Source organism: Mytilus galloprovincialis, chromosome 8, assembly GCF_965363235.1.
Source record: "Mytilus galloprovincialis chromosome 8, xbMytGall1.hap1.1, whole genome shotgun sequence".
NCBI lineage: Eukaryota > Metazoa > Mollusca > Bivalvia > Mytilida > Mytilidae > Mytilus > Mytilus galloprovincialis.
Genome location: NC_134845.1, coordinates 75595875 through 75617681, shown reverse-complemented (window position 1 = coordinate 75617681; position 21807 = coordinate 75595875). Strand labels below are relative to the sequence as shown.

Genomic DNA, 21807 nt, shown 5'->3' with positions numbered 1-21807 from the left:
TTAATGTCCTCAACTCGTAAACCAAATACTACCATGTTTCCATTGATAATATTAAATATATGCATACAATTTAAAAAAAATTAAATTAAAAAAATCAGAACTGCACTTTATTATTGTTATGCATCCGACGCGTTTTTCTAGATTTACATTCATCTGGAATTATTAAAGGTGAAATGCAAAGGTAGGAAAAAAATTGAGGAAAAGGTGTAAATCGCAAGAATTTAGGTTTAAAATGTTGAAATTTATATTTATACAATAATTCCAAACCTCGTTGGTACTAAAAATAACAAGTAAATATTGGTGTCGAAAAATACGGGAAATACCAACCTTGTTTATCTCCCTTTATTTCCTTCTCGCTGTGACGTCATATGAGTCCTTTGTTACATTGGTATCGAATACATGTGTTAGAACGTAAACTTGTAAACAACGTTAACCGGCTATGGTGTTTTGTGTTGCATACAACTGTTATACTGGATCAGGTCAGGGATTATGTTTGTTTACATTTCCGATAGACCAATAAAGACGAAAGAGTTGGACACGAAAGGTGAAGAGGCAGAATTAAACTTCGTTCAACGGAGCATTCCAGATTATGACCCCAAACACTTTGATTTTGATCAATTTGTTATTGATGCAAGGATTGCCTCGTTCATGACAAAGTCACATTGACACCAAAACAGAATAAGACTGAAAGCAAATGTTTTTATTAATTATGACAAGACGGCAAGAACAGACTTCTGCCCTTCCTGCAGGGAGCCAGCCCAAGTATGCATCTAGAACACATAGCCAAAGGAAAACGACGGAGATTAGAATAGAGGTATATCTATATTACAAAGTAATATATTTCATTATTCGTAAGGCATATATGGTTCTTAAATAAAGGCAGGGTAAGCATCATTTGTGTTTATAATTTGCCGGGTTAGGATTATTTTCATTGGAGCTCGATCTACATAGACTGGGACCATGTACAGTTTAAACTATCTATTTTAACTTCGAGGCTGTAAAATGTAACATTGTTTAGAAGTCATAGTAGACCTGCATAAAGTGAATGAACACAAGTGTGTCACTTGCAGTTTCATGTAATACAGACCAAATACAGGCATTTGAAATGTTTTCTAAGACTGATAACAAAATAGTGGTAGTTTTGAAAGTCAATCACTGATCTTTTTCTATAAAAGGGGGAGGGGCTTATATATACCAGGAAAACATTAAACCTTCAAAAAATAGTTTGCTGATAGGTTGCTGTCTCATTTATGTATATATAGTATTTAAAAAATATATAAGGGTTCCGCGGAACACAGTGTCTCGCCTACTTTTGCTGTCAATTGCAGGCTCGACAAAAAGGAGGGAAAAAATGATTAAAAAATCCACTTGATTCTATCTTTATATTGTGAGCAGCTTCTGTCCAAGTTTGGTAAAAACCAAGGATAGTTAATGAATCAAATAAATATTGAAATATAAAAACTTGAACTGCAGACTGTATGTAATGTTAACTGACAGAAACACTAAGTCTATTTATAAGTAAAATACCGAAAAAATGGATTTTTTTTAACAAAATTTACTACTATATTCTATGTACTATCTTATGATCATAAGCTGTTGTATCTTGAAGCTTCTGTCCAAGTTTGGTAGAAATCCAGGCCAATTTAAGAAAGTAATAAATATTTTAAAAACTTTGACCACAAAATATTTGTGGACGACAACGATGCCACCGACAGAATGTAGGATCACTATGTCTCGATTTTTCAACAAAAGTTTATCTCATGTCGGTGGTATTGTAAATTTCATTGAATAGCCTGGCGTAAATATTGTTTACAACAAGAATCAAAAATGTCCAACTCTTACACTATACAGCAACATTAAAATATACATGTCCCACGTCAGGAACCGTTTAAAAAAGTACATTTAACACTTATTGTATGTTTTTTAGCCCGAAAAAGGTCTAAAAAATCCCCCCCCCCTTTTCTAAATTTCTTGATCCGCCCCTGGTACATGTACATGTCAGTATAAAATCTTGAATAAGTAAAACAAGGCTGTATACAATTATCAAGTCAATTTACAGAATTTAAGAATGAACCTAAGCCAACTTTGTATGGCAATCATTAAACAAGCCCCCCCCCCCCCCCCACCCCACCCCTTCATAAAAAAAGAATAAGAAGAATTAGGAAAGAAAAAGAAAAGATAATTGGATTCAAAGATATATAAGACTTTTTTTTATTAGTTGTCAGTAACTGTCAGTACTCTCAGATCAGTAATTAGTCTTTTTGTTGTTGGGATATACGGTCATGTCCTCTCTGTCTCAGGAGCCTGTAATTCAGTGGATGTTGTTTGTTAATTTGTTAAATATTTGTTTTTCGTTCATTTTTTGTACATTAATTAGGCCATCAGTTTTCTCTTTTGAATTGTTTTACATTTGTCAATGGGACCTTCTATAGCTTACTATGTGGTATGGGCTTTGCTCATTGTTGAAGGCTGTACAATGACCTATAGTTGTTAATTTCTATGATATTTTGTCTTTTCTGGAGAGTTGTCTTATTGGAAATCATACCAGATCTTCTATTTTTATATTCATACCTGCTTTATTTATAGTTTCTCTTGTTTTTGTTCACATGTCTATGACAGTAGAAGATGGGCATTATGTTTTCTAGTCAGTCACATTAATTTGAAACTGATTAATTAACACATATAGAAATAAGAAGATGAGATATGATTTCCAATGAGACATCTCTCCACCAGAGACTAAATGATGCAGAAAGTACATATTATGGTGTTATCATTTAAACAAATCCATTAGGAGTCTGGCATCCAATGAAAGTTTTCCATAATTATTAACCATGCTGAAAGATTCAAGCTATGTTGTTCCTATGCAAATCAAATTGTTTTTTTCAATTGAACAAGACTAATTCTCTTTTTATTTATTTTTAAAGGTAATGTGCATGAACTTATGGAAGTATCCTTCATACAAAAGTGGCTTAGATATACATTTGTAGCAGCAGTTGATAAAAGACTGGCTGAGCCACCTCTACTAGCAGATCAGGCAAACAGACAAGAAAAGGAGACCACTTATAAATAAATTAAACAATGAATAAATGTGATAAAATTTTATTATCAATATAGTTAATATAATTTGACTCTTTGTGTGGTCATTAGGGCTATTTAAAGTTTGTTAATTGTTCAGCTTGGAACTGTTCCCTTATTTTGCAAACAACACCTGATGGCAACACAACTCGTATATTTCTCCTAGTACATGGTAAATCTTCTTTGTGACAAATATCTGTTATTTCTGAAAACAAAAAACTATTCAGTGAGACATGTGAAAACTTATTTTAAAAATGAAATTTTACAAAGTGTCTTAGTTATTTTTGTTTGGTTGCTGTCCAATATATGTATATTCCACATCTTCTTTATTCATACATATTTAGTAGTAAAAATCATATGGCTGTTTATTTACTCTTTTGAAACTTGATAAGGATTTAAAAATCAAGTACAAAATTTTACTTTAATTATCAACTGTAATCTTATTATAGCTCGAGTAGGGAAGTAGTGGAATGGGTGTCAATGAGACAACAATACACAAGAGGCCAAATGGCACAGAAATTATATACAAAATTTACATTTACTGGTGCTTCTGAAATAGCTGCTGGTATAAAAATCTATGAAAACTGAACATGAATTGCTATGTATGCATCAGTCTCTGTGCCAGTCACAAATAAATGCAAGTGATATTCATTGTTTGTAATTGAATTTGTATGTTAAAAACCTAATCACAGAAAATTAACTTCTTGTCTTTAAATATTAACAATACAACAGTTTGTCATTAGGAGACCAAGAAATGGGAACTTTCCAGAAAACTAGATTCCATACAGGGTAATTGACAGGTTTGTGTTGGCAAAATAAAAGAATATAGTCATTTAAGAAGTACAAGTTAGTGTATAATGAGGGGTTACTTGCTACTGGCATAATTAAGCAATGTGACAATATACTTACTCATGAATCATATGATTTGGATTAAATGGATTAGTTCTTGAAGGTATTCACCCATGTACAATGTATTCATAATACAACATGCACAAGAAGGTATTGTTTGGGTTGGACAAAATCAATCAATCAAAAGGGATATAAGTATATCAACTCTACAAGAGCTTAACCCAATTAACTTGGACTTTATCATGTTTATCATGTACAATGTACATGTGTCATGTGTATTACAAATGTAATACTGTTACAAAGTGCAATTGATTACAAACAAAGCCATGACTTTCCTTAACAAGTTTTCTAAATACTTTGATATTTATGAGATGGAGTTTATAGAGAGAATCGCTCTGTTCAAGCAAATTAATAAGCATAAATGCAACAGTCTCTTACTGTAGCAAGTTTGCCATATATGTTGATCAATCATCATGTATTGAATTTAAAATAAGAGAGAAATATATTTTCTTAATTTATTCCATTCACAACTTAAACAGTTAAAATGAATTTAAACGAATCAACATGATCAAACATGCACCCCCTCCCCATGTGTTGATATATATATATATACAAGTACAATGTACATCACACCAGAGACATACACAAATGTATACATGTATGAAGATATTTCACCAACTCATGTATTAAAGTACTGTAAATGTGCAAATTTGTTTAAAATTAGGACTGACTAGTGACTATAAATATAATTTATTCAGAGGTGTTCAATAATTCATGACAAAAATTGTCTACATATATATAATATATAGTGCACACATGTAGATTCACTGTACAAATTACCACACACAATTGCTTTTGTTTATATTACCCACTATATTGTAATAAATACATTGTACATGTAATGATGTATATCATACAGAGAGGGAAGAATTGATAGTATCATTTGAAGACATTTCCATTTCAGGCCTTCTTTTTCAATCAAATCAAACAAAATCTCCCCCCCCCCTTTTTTTCCTTTTTATCTCAACTTTAATTAAAGAGGGGTGAGCAGGAGTCTTTTGATAATTTTCCTCTTCCCTAACCCATCCAATTCCATCTCCCTACTCCCCCTCAATTTCGCATGTTCCCTGCCAACCCCTCCCTCAACAGCGAAAGGTCGCACTGTACATTAACTGTGTTTACCAACCTACTTATATCAATATTATATGATTACAAAAATTTGTCCGAGATGACTATGACGTCCAACGGCTGTTTTGCCAGACAAACTGGGGTCGTGCCGAGGGCCCAAGCTTGTCTCTCGATGTCTGACAGAACAGCCGTTGGATGTCAGAGTAATCTCGGACTCACAAAAAGTATGCCGAAATACATTATTTTACTATCTAATTTACGCACCATGAGAGTTTGAAGCCGACAGACTGTTAAAGATCTATTTCGTTTCCATCTTCACCATCGGATGTAGAAAATGTTGGCTTCTTTATCCAGTTACCGATTCAGCACCGGCAATCCTCTGGCTCTGACTTACAGGTTCATACATGTATGATTGTACTGACATAGTTAGTTTAACCTTGGGAATGTCTATCTGTTCACGTTCATCGTCTGTGAATCGATAGTCCATAGTTGTATCGTTGTATTGTAGTTCACATATTCGCGGCCATGCTTGTTTGTTTACATAATGAGAGGACACATATGACGTCACCAGCATTCCGGAACAAAGGGAGATAATCATGTTGCACTTTCCCCGATGAACCATGAAGTTACCTGTTTTATAGGTATAACGAGGACACACAAACGACTACCAATATTTTTTTTAGTATTTATTTTAACCAATTTATTAAAATATGAAACAAAAAAAGTTTTTAAAAACCTTTGCATTTCACCTTTAAAGCCAAATATTTGAAAGCTAAGGATGAATAAGAACCTAAGCAATTGAAGAATTAAATTAGGTTTCAATTGCATGCAGTCGTTAGTCAATATTAGCATTCTGCAAGTTTAGTGTACATAAAACTATATACTAATAACGTGGACTTTATAATGAAATTATCAAAAGGAAGAAACATAAATTGAAGGATGATGAAAGATGATATATCTCTTCAGTGATGCTGGAAAAATATGTGAAAGTTATATACTAAATACAAAAACACTGACATAACTAAAAAAGAACAAACAAGTTTAGCCAAATCCGGACAAGGAATTAGAGCTATACATGAAGGAGATACATTGCTTAATCTTAAATGATTCTGTAAGATTTAGAACAGCCAATTTCAATAAAAAAATATTTGTATTTTCATGGCAGTACAGGAGTACCAAGCTACTGGACTAGTGATACCCTCGGGACCTACTGAACAGCAGATATATCGACGTAGTGGTAGTTATAACGTTTACGACACCAACTTTACTACCCACAATTTGAATTTCGACAACTAAGGTCTCTACAGTGATAGTCGTGGCCAAAATATTTAATAAATAAAACCTGAAATGTTATTCATTATGGAAGTACTAAAATGCTGTTCGATAAGAATTGTTTTTTTTTTCAATTCCTTAATATGTCATTTAAAAAATGGTAAGCTTTTGGGTTATATTACAACCGATGTTTTAGAAAATTTGTACAGAATGTAATACTCCTAAAAAAAATTATAAAAGAGACAAGGACGGGATTTTAAAAAAATAACAAGGTGGTAACGCAAATAATACCAGTACATTACTTGACTGCCACGTCTAGTCTATGCTTTTGTCTGAAATATTCTGCTTTGTATCGATGTGATGAGTTAAGCCCTTTTCAACTGATTTTTATAGTTTGTTCTTATGTTGTACATCACTGTCTAAGGTAATGGGGAGAGTTGGCGCCTTCAAACTAGTTAACTCCCGCCACATTTTGTATGTGCATGTCTAAAGTCAGGATCCTGTAATTCAGTGGTTGTCGTTTGTTGCTGTATATCATATTTGTATTCCGTTCATTGTTGTCTACATAAATCAGGCCGTAAGTTTTTTTGTTTGAACTGTTTTACATTTGTCGTTTCGAGGACTTTTATAGATGACTATGCGTATGGAATTTGCTCATTGTTGAAGGCCGTACGGTGACCTATAGTTGTTAATTTCTATGTCGTTTTTTCTCTGGTTGGCAGTTGTCTTATTGGCAATCATACCACATCTTCTTATTTTATCTCAACATTTGTATCTATGTGCCAGGAGTCAAGAACGAGCTATGTTTGATAAGATGAAACATACATATTAATATGTCTATTACAATGAATTCATAAAATAAAGAATCCTGGATTTGTAATATAACTTTTGTCTTATCTGAAACTTGATTATGTATTCCATATGCCCTAGTTCATCTCATTATATTATAACAAAAGTAAAAAGTTTTACTAAAACCGTATTTAACCAAATTTGGTTAAAAATGCTGTTTAATGATGATACAAATCACTCCAAAAAAATGGAACAAGTTACGAACTTATCGTAAATTTAAAAACATTTTCAAATTAGAAAAATATTTAAGTTGTGGTAATGAAAATGAAAGAAGGTTATAGAGTAAACTCACATAACCTAAACATTGAAAAGGGAAGATATTGTAACTTGGATATTAATGAACGAAAATGTAACTTATGTAAAAATTCTTTTGAAGATGAAATCCATTTTTTAATTCAATGCTCATGATTAACCACAGTACGCAAACCATATTTTGATCAATTAGAAAAAATAAGAAGAATTCAATTAAACTTTCTGATGAAAACAAATTAATTTGACCGTTAAGCAACGAAGATGTAGACATCAGTTATATAATTCATCAACTTTTAAAACAACTGTCAAAACAAAGAGATGCACTATTGAACAATAGACTTAAGGTCCCCCTTTATCACATTTTTGTGTTCCAAGTGGAATCCATATTGCTAGATTTTATTCACCAGTTGTGTATATTTATGCAGTTCTTTTCATTAATAAATGTATATATGTTCAATGTTTTAATCAAATCAATCATTTAAATCATGTTTAGTATTGTAGATTTTGTCTTGTAGTCACAATTTAACTGTAATTATTTTGCTCTAGTACGGGCACTGTGATTAGTAAATATTTTTTTTTTGTATTTGTATTTGTATTTGTATTTAAAAAAAAAGAATTAGGTATGAACAAAAACAATGATGGCCATATCCAATCTCTTCGCTGGTGAAACCCTAAAACAGACGATACACACAACTTTTTTTCGAGTCATTTTTTGCTACTTGTCGGTTCATCACTCAGTTGCCAACATCTTATATCCGATTAATGATTGGATGATGACCTTTATATAACTATTTCCGTTTTCGATTGCCTTTTATATCATGTATTTTACCACATATGTCTTTTCATAACTTTTGTTTAACAACGGGTAAGAGAATGGTATATGTAAATATTTGATCAGCAATCGAATTTATGTGATTCAATGACCAAACGTATATATACATAAACTCCACAACTGTTTTTTCCAATATCGATTTTTATTTAAATCCATATGAAATATTGGAAAAACTAAACAGACTACCAGATCTTGTATTTTCTGTAAATTGAACTTAATTTTCTATATTTTATTGAATGAAACTTGTTTATTCTTTACATTTATTAACAATAAAAAAAGAATGTCAGTACAAACTGAAATAGTTACTATGAAATAAATATAATTAGCGTTCAGAATGTAAATAAAAGAAATGTCAACATTTATTTCTATATCTTAATAAAACGCACATTATTCATATATTCATAACATATACGTTTTAGTGTTGTTATTCTTTAAATATTGCGATATTTACCCTATTGTCCCGTATATGCAGAACTGAAATGCTTTTACAATAATGAACATAATTTATTTCGGAATTAGTGCATTATGTTTCTTTGTGTCGATTCCGGTATTTGTTGGTACGTATAAATATTTATAAAGGAATCAAATAAAAGGGGAATTCATATTAAAGAGACAATATGAGTTTAAATATGCAAAATAAAATGGATAGTAATTTCAACTTAACAATTAGATGTGTCGTAAGGGGAAGGAATACTATGACAAAGAGCATGCAAACACGCCAGATGTACGTGCATGCGTTTTACTTACAGAATTAAAATTTAAAACTGACATGTTGATGCTTAGGTTTTTAGTTTTATAATAATCATTGTTTTACCTTATTTAATCAATCTAGTTTTTTTTTTTTATTTACATTTACATTTATTTAAATTTTACTATTATCATCATTATCACATACAGTCAAACTTGACCAAAATGTATCAAATATGAACAGTATTTGTAACGGATAATTTTACAGTAATATATGAAGTAAATCATTTAAAATCCATGTAAAATATTGGAAAAACTAAACAGACTACCAGATCTTGTATTTTCTGTAAATTGAACTTAATTTTCTATATTTTATTGAATGAAACTTGTTTATTCTTTACATTTATTAACAATAAAAAAATGTCAGTACTAACTTAAATAGTTACTATGAAATAAATATAATTAGCGTTCAGAATGTAAATAAAAGAAATGCAACATTTCTTTCTATATCTTAATAAAACGCACATTTATGCAAAATCTACATTCATTATAGTGATTTGTTATGTGTAGAATATTACATATCAATGATACAATAACAATTTTAAATTACACCCGGCCAGTTGTACCTGTAAGTCACTTATTTTACAAATATATGAGTTTTCCTTTCTATTTTGTGTTTTCACACAATCTAATACCTCATATACTTAAATATAAAATGTATTCATCTTGGTTCGGGTTTTTTTTCGAATATCGACCTGTCAGATACTTGCAATTGTTTTATAATATCTAGTATTTTTGATTCAAAATATGTATGCTTAATTAACATTTTTATACTGATATTTTTTACTTTTTAGTATCGGGCTTCCCTTAATCACACTTACAATTAATATATGTTACAATTTGATAGCATTATCACGGTAAAAATAATAATTCTTTATTTTCATGCTAAAATCTGCGTCAATCTGTTCATACAATCAATTCATATTTAAGAATTTGACAAACTACGCGCATTCGTGAAATAATGTGTTGTTCAGCCACTCGTTGAACTTATATTAATATTTAAACTCTTGGATTAGTTATTCTATAAATATCGATGAAACTGACTGTTACAAATGCATTACTGATCTAAACATTTATAAATGTTATTTAACGACAGAGGTGAATGCATTCTGGAGGCTTAATAATGATATGAAAATCAAAAATTATTGGATGATCACCAATGAGACAACTCTCCAACAGAGAAAAAAATGACGTAAAGGTATAAAACTATAAATCACCAAACGACCTTCAACAGTGAGCATAACCCAGATTGAACAGTATAATTAAAAAAAAAAACACCTGAATGATAAGTATAGAACCATTCAAACGAGAACAATAACAGCCTGGTTTATGTACAAAACAATAAACGAAAAACAAATATGATATACAGCAACAAATGACAACAACTAAATGACAGCCTCTTGACTCTGGACAGGGACATTTTGAATGTGTAATAGTTATGTGTTCAAGTATTTAAATAAAAATATTGTTTGACGTTGGACAAACAACTTATAAATTCTGAAAAAAGCAAGGGAAAAGATGAACTATGAATAATCTTTTATATATCTTAAACCTATCATAATGCATTTCCTTGTGACGTGTCTACTCTACTTAAATGATAATAGCATTTATTTCATAAAGCATTGCAGTTATAGTTTGCAAATGACTAATAGAATAAACATGCCTTCAATATAATATTGCTTTTTTGAAAATAACCATTGAGTTTTTTTTTTTTTTTTGTTGTTTTGAATGTTTTTTTTAGAAAAGCATTTACAAATGCATGTTTCTTTAGTAATTTCATTGGGGTGTAAAAGTTTTGACCGAAGCACAATTTGTATGAAGCGCGGAAGCGGTGTATTCTAAAAATGTGTGCACGATCAACAATTTTACACCCCAATAAAATTACAACAAGGAGCATTCATTTCTCATAATTAAATTTGTATGCCAATAAGACCATTAAACAAGTTCTATAAAGTTTTTCTTTTATCTACCTGTGCCTTTTTTTTTAAAGCATGTGTCATCACGAAGATAACATTTCATTTTGTAATGAAGGTTAATTTTTGAATGACCCGCAATTGTTGTTAGCCAATCAAACTAACGAATTCTGGTAAAACATACATGTAATTAATGTAATTATTTACTGGTAAATTTTCAAATGAGTTACATTTGTGTAAACATTTTCTTTTGAGATAGTATAAATTTGAATAAATTTTAAAATATATAACTGTATTGTATATATTTCGAATCGTGTTTTAGTGAGCACTATACAAAGTTTTGTACGGATTCCAGAATGGGATACAACTAATGCCCAAGGAATACTAAATACAACACTGACAGTCAGTACAACGCTTGAATGTGCTAGATATTGTCATCAGCATAACATTTGCGATGGCATTTTCTATAACAAAACAAGTGGACATTGTGCAACGTTTGACATTGAGGATGGACACATGATACAGGAATACTCACTTGGCAACTTCTTTTATGGAAAGAAAGGTAAATTTTTGTTGGTAATGAATAGAACGTAACACGTTTATTAAATTGGGTGCCTTATTTTTTTCTTGTAACATTAACACATGATGATATATAAGACACATTTTAATGTTAAGCTTTCAGGGTATACGTGGAATCGTTCCTCAGCTTTTGAACATGGTATAGTTTTTAAAGGGATCATCATAACAATGGGTCAACCAGTCTTTATCGAATGTTGTTTTTGATACTCCTTTAGGAAACAATACATATTCATAGTCTTAATGTTATAACAAATTAACGGAAATATGTGATAGTAAAGCTGACAATTGATATCAACCCTTTGTGCTTCAGTCATCTGGCTTATACCGATCTCCCTGGTAATGCAGCATGTGATTAAAATGGATACCTTAAAATATCACATGCGCATCAACCCAACCCAATCAATCCAGAAAAGATCTTCTCGATTATGGTCTGCACTTGTATGGATTGATTGATGTCTAACACGGTATCATATACATATCATTTTATACTTACAATTGATTTGTTTGGTGTTTGATACATCGTGACTGATAACAATGCCAGCAATGGCGACTGAAACAGAACGATTTCAAACGTTTGAATTACCAAACAGGGATGGGGTAATCATAATTGTTTGTAATTGATTACTCTTGTTTCAAATAATCGACAGTAATCTGAAATCGTCAAAATTTTCGATTACATCTAATCGTAGTTTAATCGATTGGTAATACTCAAACAATTATTGATATTACTACTAAGTATATACCCAAGTCTTATCATGTATTCAGTTTGGAATACCAAACTATGAAATAAGAAATTCAATCTACTAGTATCTGTTTGTTTGTAGATTGTCGTGATTCTGGGTATGAATACATATGGCAGTTAGACACTTGCATCACATTTTACACTGCAAAATTATCATGGAGTGGGTCACAGCAAAGATGCATCGATGACAGTGGAAATCTATTAGTTATACAAAGTGGAAGAAAAGAATATTTCTTTTTACCATATTTGTGGGCAAAATACGGTATGTTTTCACTTTTAAGTCCATACGTATAATGCATGTATTATCATATTAACCTCAAGTTTGTAAATTAAAAGGGTATTCCGTAGGATGTACTCTCTCTTCTCTTTCTTCGATTGTTTTTAAATCACGTAAAAGTCAAGTACAAATAGACTTGAAATTTAGTCTTCCAGTTGATCCTTCCTATAACCACAATTTGAAGCAGATACATTAGGACAATTTAAAACGAAACTAAAAAACTTAAATCCCAATAGTCATGAATAAATACCGAAACATTACGAGTTTAGAATTCGTAAACTAAACATTGTGCATACTCAACTTCGATGTTCTGCTTCCTTCCTAAATTATGATCCGTCTAGAGTTAATATTATTTCTGATTAACCTTGCCGATGTAGTGTGTATCGCAAAAATTCGCTTCATTTCTTTTTTGAATGTATATTATATTCAGAAATAAAAAGTAAGCTTTTAGAAAATCTTAGCTGGCTCCCAAATAACTGTCCATTAAATGTATTACTATTAACCTCGGTACTATTCAACTTACTCAGGAGCAATAGATTCCTTATTGTTTAGATAGTAAAACATGACCACATACACATCATCATTTAGGTTCAGTTCTTTTTTTTTTATTTATTTATTTCCTTGTTGTTTTTTGTGTTCTTTTATATTTTTTTTTCTCTCTACTTCTTTTGTGTCACTTAATTTTTCGGTCCAATTTATACAAATGTTAAATAATATGTAACGTATGCATGCTCATATACATTGTATTGTTAAATATGTTAAATGGAGAAGACTTCATAAGTCTGTGTGACTTGTGTCTTATCCAATTTGTGCTTATGCAAAAAAAATATTTTAAAACTAAACCACAATTTGAACTTGAATTTGAATATCTGCACATTTGCTTTTTATTGGCTATCTTTCATTAGTTAATTATTGTGTTTTTCTGCGCTTAGACCAGTATTATTTTTAAAGTCAAGTCACACATTTTATACACTGAAGGTTGTTTTATGTCACGAAGACAGATTCAGGATTACTCGAAGATCTTTTTGTTCTAAAACATGTTTTGTTCATGACTTAAAATATTGCTTCTCATGATTCTATAGACATATTTTTTCAGTACTTCAGCTTTTAAAAATCAAAATTTTAAGAAAATTAAAATATTTCGCACGATTAAAAAAAATGAATCCTTTGTAAAGGTGCAGACAATTTATCCGAACGAAGTTTTGTTAAACAATAAATAACCAGTGCTTATGAAAAAAATATTCCGATAATCCCGGGTCTTCTTTTAAATTAAATGTATTGATTATGCAGCATGATTGATTTATTGATTGATTGTTGATTACTTAACAAATTCATATTAAATGCAAAAGTTAATTCTTGTTATAAGGATCACCCTGGACGATGAGTGAGAAATTTGAAATACAACTTAAAATGTAGGAGCAGAGAGCGTGGTACCCTTCTCAAATCGAGGCATTCGATTTAACGTCCTCATTCTGACTGGACATGGCTGTAAAGTTATATATTCCTAACAGATAAACGGACGCACCTCTTTGCCAAGGGTTTTTACTCTCGGGTTAAAGAATACAAGGGTTACAGTTTACCACTCTCACCAAGAGGGTTCTACAGTATGAGAAAATTGTATAGATAATCAAAATTAAAGACGTCTTTTTTTTCTCAACAGTTTTATTTTTTTGTTATAAACACATTTCGTTGTATTTACACATCAGATAATCCGGATGAAAGTTCAGCTAGTTTGAGTTTGAATTGATAATATTTGTTTTCATTGTTTTTGAATATTTTCCTAGGTTTTTTGTTTTATTTTAGTCTTTGTTATCAATTATTTTGATATATATATTTTAAATCAATACTTGTAGAAGTTGAAAAATGACATAAATCAATTTTTATCTTGAATATTGAACATTGAACATTTAAAACCTTTAACATCGAATAACAAGTATTAATTTTGGAATTTGCCTTGGAGTTTTTTTTTTTCTGACATCTAATTTTTAGTTCCGAATTATCAATTGCAAGACATTGTGCAAGGTCTTCAAAATGTTTTGATTTTGGAACATGAATTAATTATATGTGAATCCAGTTGTAACAGCCCCTTACAACGATAACTCAATTTTTGTTGAAAAGTTGATGAAATAGTAGACGGCCAGGTTTGAGGAACTATTTGATATTTACAGAAACAACAGGAATAACCGGCTGGTGGATAGGTGGAACGGATGTATCACAAGAGGGAATTTTTCGATGGGTAGACGGAGAACTTGTAATACACAACAACTGGGGTTATAATCAACCAGATGATATGTCGAACACCGTAATACCAGGCGCAGACTGCATGAGATATGGAATTACTTCTAACGCAACATGGTTTGATATTGACTGTAGCCATCATTTTGCATCCATATGTGAAAACAAAATGTTTTTGTAACGTTGAATGATATTTTTATTGTGAAACAAAATTTTCAATTATCAATTTGCATTTGTTATGATATTTTCTGTCATTACATTATTTTACGACCTCATACAATAGTAGACGAAAAGTCAAAATACATAAGTCGAAGAGAAACCAAGGCATAACAAAACCTATAAAAGAAGGCAAACGACAGTCTACAACACACTACATAGAATCCTAACGACCCAACAAAAACCAGGATTTATTTCTGGTTTACCCGAAAGATTAAAAAAAATACCACGATTCACATGTGGCACCTGTCATGTTCCTCAAGGTCCATTCAAGTGTAAATTTGGTGATAAGTCTAATTCGGTTATGTCATAATAGAGTAAAAGAGTACGAGGTTGTGGCTACGATTATTCTGATATATTCGTGGTTAACCAAATAAAGATTGATTGATTGATTAATTGATTGGTATTTTACGCCCCTTTAAGCACTATTGTGCTTAATAAGGTGGTCAGATTGGAGTCGAGCGCACCTTACAAGTACTTGATTCAAACGCACGACATCAGTGTTGACAGGCTAGTGAAACAGTAGTTCGACTACAATGCCACTCGGCCATCATGGCCTCAAACCAAATAAAGATTGCATACGGAAGAAAGAAAATATAAAAAAAAACATAAAAAGTAAAAAAAAATGCATATTACATTAAAACCATTATAAACAAATTTGCAAAAAACAAACAAGGCAAAGAAACTTTAAAAATTAGAAACCAAAATAAAATGAAACATTTTGATAGCATATTGAAATTCCTGCAATTTAACTAGAAAGGTTCAACGATTATTTGACAGGATAATTACTTGACATTTCTTTTTTTCAAATGCTTAGTTATCAATTACAAATACGTATTAGCATATTTTATTGGTGGAACATCATATTAAATTTAAAACCAATTGTTCAAAGAACAATTGAAGGTCTTTCCACAAGTAAAGATCTATTTTATTATCAAAATATTAAAAATCAATCTAAAATGTCCGTTTCTATGACTTTATAATGTATAAATATGAATTTACAGCAAAGGTTAAAATCTACAATGTGCAAATTACCTATGACCTTGACCTCAATTTCAAGGTCATAAACCAAGGATCTGAAATCAAAAGACCCTAGGTCTTTATTATGTATGGTTAATGAGCTATATCACTTTATGCATACTTCTAAATATAAGATGGGCGAAAACTCCTATTTATTGTTTACGCACCCTTTCAACCAAAATTTATAAGTAACGGCATGTCGCAACTAACAATTTAGTGAAAACAAGATGTTGGTATGTTATAAGGTTTCGAAAATTAGTAAAAATAAGCCAAAACAAAAATTTATAATATGACCTTGACCTTTAACCTTGACCTATTTTTTTTTTTTTACCAAGGATCTCAAATCAAAAGACCCTATGTCTCTATCACTTATGGTTTTCCAGTTAGAAATGCAAATCACTTAATAATATATCAAATACATAAGGGGGAATCACTCTCATATGGAGTCTCCGGAAAGCTTTGGTCAAAACTAAACTCTTAATCCTGAAGATGTAAAAAGTAAAATCACAAAAATACTGAACTCAGAGGAAAATCAATTCGGAAAGTCCATAATCACATGGCAAAATCAAATAACAAAACGCATCAAAAACGAATGGACAAGAACTGTCATATTCCTGACTTGGTACAGGCATTTTCAAATGTAGAAAATGGTGGATTGAACCTGGTTTTATAGCTAGCTAAAACTCTCACTTGTATAACAGTCGTATCACATTCCATTATATTGTCACCGATGCATGAACAAAACGAACAGACACAATAGTTAAAAATGTCAAAAATAGGGGTACAGCAGTCAACATTGTGTTATCATCTTAATCACTATAAAATCAACAAATGTAACGAAGAGGCACAAAAAGGCATGCATCAAATTAACATCCTCATTTTGATTATATTATACGATTTTATTTGTTTATGTAAAATGCACCCATCAAGGAAGAAGGGTTTTGAGTAATGGTGTAAAACTGCGCGTTTGAAATTCGCACAGGTAGACATGGAATAATTTTGTCGTTCAAAGTATGACGGGCAATTTGGTATAATAAATTTGTCGTAATCTTTTACGGTTGCAAAGAAGTAGTGACCACAAGAAAAACAGTGTTTGTGGAGATAACTCTTACAACGCAAAGTATTTAGTTACGCGGTTGTCAGTGTAAAAGCGTATAAACTATACGATATCATATTCCAAATATGTAAGCGACATCTTTTGAAACAACAAAATTACGCAAGAAAAAAATTAGGCGGAAGAAAAAAAAAAAAATAATAATAATAATAATAATCAGAACAAAATCAAAACGTCTTTCCACGGAAAGGTGGAAAGACCTAAATATAAGGCAACCAGGACACCTACATGTCTAACGAGCAAATACATATTCGTTTGCTAATGTATTATATATGAATAAAGAGATACGTTAAATGATACCACAACCCGCTAAGACAAAAATATTCAAAATGATATAAATAAGTGAAAATGAAAACAACACGCTATCAATTGCATGCGTCAGAAGCGCTTTTCAACATAGTCGTCAACCATCATAGTTGTCTATACGATATGTCTATCTGTTAAGCGTTCTAACATGTCTAAGGCAATAAAAGTCGTGTAGAACAATAAAAGATTTGTTACCCAATTCTCCAAATAAGGAAAAATGTTAAGATATAGTATACGACTATAGGGCTAACATTTTAAATAGGATATTGACAGCTTTTCAATATCACCCCTTTTACTTTAGTGTAATGAATCAATAGAGGTTCTAAGTTATAATTTGGTAACTAGACAAATCTCAGGAGGCATAACGAAATCCTGTAGTTCGACGGAAACACTGGCGAGTATATCTATCTTTTATATATTTATTTATCATTCGAGAGACCTTTACTAAGTACCAGTTGACAAAAAAAAGTACGCAAAATCCAAATAAGTCAAGACAAAGAACATTTTACTTTAAAGAACTGTATAGAATAAATAGCAAAAACACCACAAAGAAAAACAAACATTACGACACCGTATCAAAGAATGTTCCAAATAACTATTGAAGCTCAAGTACTTTAAAACTCTTCTAATATGGAATCATGACTCCTACGTATTCATTCATATATGAGTATGTTTTTGAGTACTTTTTATACAGTCAAAAAAAAAGAGTTAAATACAGTAAGTTAAACACGGTATAATTTGATATAGTGATAATCTTGGATTAAATGTACCATTAAAGTGTTGACTGTAAACAAAAAGTGTGTGAATATAAAAATATTATCATATATAAAAAATGATTTTAGATAATTTTCTTTTTTTCAAATTCGAGTATATTCAAACAAAACTACATTCAATTTTGGAAATGATTACAGATCACAATAAATCGGAGTCAAGACTTCTGATGTTATCAATATAGGCGTTATTTCTGAAATATGTTATATGTAACGACTTTATTATTCTGGGGGAGTCGCATTGGAACTAATATAATATGTATATGCATAAGTTCCTAGCTCTTGTACCCAATACGGATAGTTGAAAAGTGGTTCAACTGCGATGCAGGATTTATGAATGTTATAACATAAATTTAAGGAGTTGTAGTATGAGTGTAATTGACGAGGATGTCAACAACTTTAAGTTTTAAGCACTGTGTGACCTTAAACAATGAGCAACATCCATACCGTACAGTAATCAATAAAAAGGACCAGCACGATAAGATATGAAACAATTTAACGAGAAAACTAACGATCCGGTGTATGCTTAAACAACAAACAATAAGCAACTAGGGCAGAAACAAACAAAGGCAGAAAACAAAGGAGTTTCTGACCTGGGAAAGGTAAATAAAGATATACGCAATTGAGTCCCACCTACTCCTAGTATAGTACAGAGTTGTAACAGGAAAACATAATCTATCAAACTATAAAATTCATTTGGAAAACTCTGGAATCATCAGCGCAGCAAAAAACACACGAGAACCGTAACAAAAAGACAAGGTACAGATTTAACAGAATTCACGATAGTTAAAGGACAATTACAACTTATATATGAACCACATTGTCCAAACTTCAATTTTGAATCAGTATTCATTCATTAGATTAAGATGTCTTTAACATTAGTTAGCTGATTACATTGCCTTGTGCAAAGCTACAAGTATTGATAATATCTACGGCCAAAAGTGGTTATAATTGTATATAGCCATACATATTCAGTTGTGTGTCAATCTTATTAAAGAACAAAGTTCGTTTAAAATCATGGGATCGTGCACTAGTATAAACTAAAAAAAACATGTGTGACAGGCTTTGTTTGCTGAAGGTTCAAATCATTTTTTTCTTTTAGTACAGACCAATTTAACCTACATACACCCAACTCTGATAAATATTGTAAAATATCAGATGCACAGATATAATGGAATGATACCGTATTTTTAAAAAAAGAAACGAAATGAAATTCTAGTTATATACCAAATGTACCTCGAAAACTTACCTATATTTTTTTGCTTCTGTATTGTCTTACTAAATTCGTTATTTAAAACAGTGGTAAAACTATTGCTGTAATCTGTAACAGCTTTTACTAAACTAGTAGGGCTACTTGAATCCTTCAAATGAAAAGGTAACAACATGAATACAAGTGCATGTAACGAAATATATATCGAACAGTGACGACATAATTATTTATCATTCGACATATGCGCCCACATTCCTTTAAGTTATATCTACTGTATATTTCCATAATTGAAAGACCTCCACAAAATTTGCACTACAACTTATATTTTGCAGAATATTTTTTCCTTTTTTTTCTCATATCCTTAGAACTGATTTTTTTATGAAAGATCTTTGGATATAACGTATACGCGTAAAAAATCATTTTCACCATACCTTTTGTTTTCGCTGTTCCCAATTTCTACCATTGCTGTCATCAAGGAGAGTATTGCAAAGAGATCCACATATTTAAAGAAGTAAATAAATCAAATCAAACACGTTGTATAAGCGCGGTGAATAAATATTGATTTCCTATATTTACCATCATCGAATTCAATACATGGCTAGATTAAACCTTTTATATTAACGATTTCAATTTGCCGCTTCTAAAAAGTCTGATCAGTTATATGCATGTGTCTTGTAAATAAAGAAAAATGAGCCGTTTGTTAAAGATATAATTATTACTAATATGTTATCTAATTTCCAAACATTCAATTAAGAAACAGTAAACTGACAAATCTCTATTTTACTGCTAGGCAGTGCATCTGTGTTTCCTGCAGCATATCCAGCTATATCAGTCAGTATATTGGAAGATGTAACTAAATCCCCACTCGTTACGTTATTACTCTTTTTCGTTAGAACGTTCAAATCTTCGAGAATTGCTTTAACTACTGTAGCTGTACAGTTTTCTTTAACTAAATTACTTGACTACAAAAACAGATTTTTCAAAATTTATTATGATATTATATTCCCTGTAAAAATTCTTTCTATTGAACACGTATCTATGTCTATCTACACTGTTAACATAATGATAAAACGGAGTACCAATAATGGCAACTACATTGAGAATGATGTGAATTGAGTCAACCGACCAATTTCCATTTGTTTTGTCTCTTTATGTCGTTTTTTTTTATTATTTTAGCTTCACCTTTTGTCAACATTATATATAAATGCTCTTTATTTGTATAGTTTTGATTTTAATGGCGTAGAATGAATGAGGTGATGTGTGATTGTCTATGAAAACCCTTATTCAATGATAATGCATTCAGCAAAAATTCAGAATAACGTATACATGCTAAAAATATAACAAGAAAAGTCTCTAAATTCCTTTTTACATAGTTCGAACACAACACAGGTTTTCAATACGGTTTATCTATATTAAAAAACGTATAAAATCACTAAAGTTTTTGTTACAGCAACATTGATACCTGTGATAAAGTTATTGCATGTCCACTTTGATTGCACACAAAAAAGACTGAGTCACCTATGCCTTGCGTAGACATGTACAGAGATGGAAATACCAAATCTGCAATACTTATCATTAAGAAGAGTACTCCTGTCAATTTTAATTCATTTACATCGTAGTCTGAACTCATTTTATCATACTATTTTTCAAAAATGGAGTTAGGGGTGAATTCTTAGTATATTACTAGAAAATACAACATGTTCTTGAGAAAATTAAAATATGTATACATCTTTTTTTACCTTGGATTTTTAGTATGGTCATCTGCTAAAGTCATGCTGATTTAACCGTACACAGTTTTTTTCTGCTTTTAAAATCTTTCTGTTTGAACTCGTCTGTTTACTCCCATCTTAACATTATTTTTAATTTTGGTTTATTATAAAAAAAACTGATTAACCAAAATTAAACATGATGTTAATAAACATTATCTGCTAAACAAAAACAGTCAAAATCAAAGTGGTCCTAACTCTCACAAAAATCTTAGTTATAAATTTGAACTATTTGTAAAAATTGATAATCTAATTGATTCATGGCAGGTTAAAATTGGAAAGTCAAAAGTCAGCATTTTGAACATGTTGTATTTAAAAGACTTTAAGATTATCATTAGTGATCGTAAGGTTTTACATGATGATGTCATTGTCAGAATATTTCTATGTTATTCTATACATAACTTTATTTTTACACAATAAGCCCAACTTCAATAATAAGGAAAAACGCAAATATGATTTTATTGTTATCTTTATATAGTACATATATGACTATTAATCAGTATAAATGTCTTGTACAAAAAAGTAAAGTGTTCTCCTTTTGATTGGAGCTTACTTCAGTTAAAAAAACATAATTCTTATATGATTTGCATATAAGGGAATACGTTGATATGACTGGTCGAGGGAACTTCCGGTGGTGGTCTTGACGTTCATTATT

The 21807-nt window shown here is 30.8% G+C and overlaps 3 long non-coding RNA genes across 3 annotated transcripts; 2 read left to right on the top strand and 1 right to left on the bottom strand.

Moving 5' to 3' along the window:
* The first annotated feature begins 210 nt into the window (after nt 1-210).
* Nucleotides 211-3102, top strand: LOC143042588 (uncharacterized). The gene is made up of 2 exons (XR_012968058.1): nt 211-814; nt 2925-3102. It is a non-coding gene; the product is annotated as an uncharacterized LOC143042588 (long non-coding RNA).
* LOC143042587 (uncharacterized) lies at nt 3084-5802 on the bottom strand. Its single transcript, XR_012968057.1, has 2 exons — nt 5317-5802; nt 3084-3280 (listed from the first exon to the last, which is right to left on the bottom strand). It is a non-coding gene; the product is annotated as an uncharacterized LOC143042587 (long non-coding RNA).
* Nucleotides 5803-8673: 2871 nt separating this feature from the next.
* On the top strand, nt 8674-14962 carry LOC143043522 (uncharacterized). Its single transcript, XR_012968439.1, has 4 exons — nt 8674-8814; nt 11240-11479; nt 12321-12500; nt 14684-14962. It is a non-coding gene; the product is annotated as an uncharacterized LOC143043522 (long non-coding RNA).
* The last annotated feature ends 6845 nt before the right edge of the window (nt 14963-21807 follow it).